Source organism: Myotis davidii, unplaced genomic scaffold, assembly GCF_000327345.1.
Source record: "Myotis davidii unplaced genomic scaffold, ASM32734v1 scaffold332, whole genome shotgun sequence".
Taxonomy (NCBI): domain Eukaryota; kingdom Metazoa; phylum Chordata; class Mammalia; order Chiroptera; family Vespertilionidae; genus Myotis; species Myotis davidii.
Window position 1 is genome coordinate 743,583 of NW_006285779.1, and position 2,789 is coordinate 746,371.

Here is a 2,789-nt window from a genome sequence, read left to right on the forward strand (position 1 = left end):
ATAATGGAGATAAAAAACTCAGATGATTGAGCTCGAATCCAGTGTGAATATATGAAAGACTTGTAAGGAAAAATACTACCATATTTGTAACCAGTTCATTTTGATGGCATTTAAAACATTAAGGAAATATATTTGATTACCCAAGAAGATTTTCCCCATATATATTGAAACACTTAACTATCTTTGTTTTCCTGCTTTTGATAGAGTTCAACAAATGTTTCACTTTCCTTTCAGATCTAGGAAAAACACATGTGAGTTAATTCTCTGCACAAGACATTCCACCACAATGCTAGGAAGAAACAGGGAATCCAAAGAGCTCTTATGAATAAGAGAGTCAGTGAGATCATGCTCTATACTTTTGCAAAGGAACCTGAAATTTCTGATTTTGTATGGGAAATCTACATATTTATAAGTTTTGGTTAAAAATTTTAAATATACTGAAGAGAAAAACACATGTAAGTGAGTTAATTCTCTGCACAAGACATTCCACCACAATGCTAGGAAGAAACAGGGAATCCAAAGAGCTCTTGTGAATGGGAGAGCCAGTGAGATCATGCTATATACTTTTCCAAAGGAACCTGAAATTTCTGATTTTGTATGGAAAGTCTACATATTTTTAAGTTTTGGTTAAAAATTTTAAATATACTGAAGGAGTGGTCAGTTCTGCTGGGTTGGGTGCTGGGCCATGAGCTGAGTCATAATGAATGAGTAGAAGTTGTCCTGAAGGATAAGTTCCCCCAACACACTGCAGATAACAAAAGTGGAAAATTCTGGTCATTAGGGAAGATGTTGGAAATAAGACAGAAATATTATCTCATTCTCCTACAAAAGTACAATTTATTTGGCCCTGGTTCAGTGAACATTGGTCTGATCACCACATCTAAAAGGAGAATGAGCAGAGATGGAGAAGGATCCAAAGGATTCAAGAGTAACAGGAGGTGCCCATGGATATTTTGTAGACTTCACTATATCTGTGCTTAGAATAAAAGATAAATTTACAAGTGAATTGGACCCTCTTTAAAGACACTACATATCTATCATGCTTTTTATTCACCACTGTCCTAAGGGTGTGTTTTTGAGCCAGCATGCTCAGTGGTTGAATTTTGACCTATGAACCAAGAGGTCATGGCTCGATTATGGTCAGGGCACATGCTCTGGTTGCAGGTTCAATCCCCAGTTGGGGGTGTGCAGGAGGCAGTCGAACGATGATTCTCTCATCATTGGTGTTTCTATCTCTCTCTCCCTCTCCCTTCCTCTATGAAATCTCTAAAAATATATTTTTTAAAAAAGAGGAAGAGAAGGAAACAACTCCACATGAATGTGTGTGTGAGGATAAACTAAAGACTTAAAGATGGACTGGGAGAGTGAAGGCTGTAACAGCAGATGAGTGTAGGGAGACATAGTTGTTTATTAAATTTATAAACTCCCTCCCTTGAAACCTAAGAGGCTGGATTACAACACCAAGGAAACAAGAACTACTTTTTTATTTTTATTTCAGGGAGGAAGGGAGAGGGAGAGAGACAGAAACATCAATGACGACAGAGAATCATTGATTGGCTGCCTCCTGCATGCCCCACAGTGGGTATCCAGCCCACAACCTGGGCATGTTCTCTGATAGGGAATCGAACTGAAACCTCCTGGCTCATAGGTAGATGCTCACCACTGAGCCACGCTGGCCAGGTAAGGACTATTTTTAAAAGTAAATTTATAAGACACATGACTAAGAAGTTGGTTAAAAAGGCACAAGATATCCTATAAACAGTTTCAAACATTGTTTGAGACTCAGGGCTTCTTAAAATTTTTCATCAAAACATCTCCAACAGCCAAAGGAATCTGGGGGTTTGATCATAAGCAGGCTGACATAAGGGCAAATATTTTTAACTCTCTAATTCTTCCTATAAAATCCCATGGATATTTTGTAGACTTCACTATATTTATGCTTAGAATAAAAGATAAATTTACAAGTGAATTGGACCCTCTTTAAAGACACTACATATCTATCATACTTTTTATTCACCACTGTCCTAAGGGTATGTTTTTGAGCCCCAGTTTGAAGAAGAGGGGCAAATGACAGCCAGAATGTCTGACACATAATTAGCAACTGGGGTATTAATGATGGGGTGACACATTTAACTCTCTCAAGTGTGTTTTGTATAGGGTGATTACAAGTGGAGTTGTGTTCATTTCTTGATGCCTATGCCAATTGGAATCCTGGTCTTGATATTGGGAGACACCCTATGAGCAGGGTTTTCAGTTAAGTCTTCTTACTAGTCGTTATAAGGTACAAGGTCAAGGGAAATGTGGTTTTGGTGATGCCAGACTTGCAAGCAAGTGGTTGCATTAGATCCTGTCAGCTAACATAGTAAGCCTTATTTTGCCTGAGTATATCCTCAGTTTTAGGGGCTACAAGTATATTTAGAGAGCCAAAGCCTCCTGTCTCCCAAGCCAGTATTCTACTCCCTCTTAGAGGTGCTGGTGACTCTAAAGGCCCATTTGAGAACAAAGCACAGATGATGCTTGTCCCCATGTTCCCCAATGCCCACCCCACAGTACCGAGTGCTTTCCTCCCATTGTGCATGTAGTGAAAGGCTCATAATGATACTGATGCCTACACTCTGCCAACGGGGTGCCACCATGCTCATTTCACACTGACCTTCTCAAACATGCCTTGAACTTTATCCATTCTCAGGGTTGTTGCACATTCTGTCCCCTTTACCTAAAACCCCCTCTTTGTCTCTGTACTTCTCCCTCTTTCTATTCATGTACTGAACTCCTACTCATGTCAGGTA

General features: G+C 39.4%; 1 protein-coding gene across 1 annotated transcript in view; it reads right to left on the minus strand.

Annotated features, from left to right (window-relative positions):
* The window catches only part of SORCS3 (sortilin related VPS10 domain containing receptor 3), a gene marked incomplete at its 5' end in the record, with an annotated part of 527,180 nt that overhangs the window by 203,462 nt on the left and 320,929 nt on the right, over positions 1–2,789 (minus strand). The window lies entirely within an intron of this gene.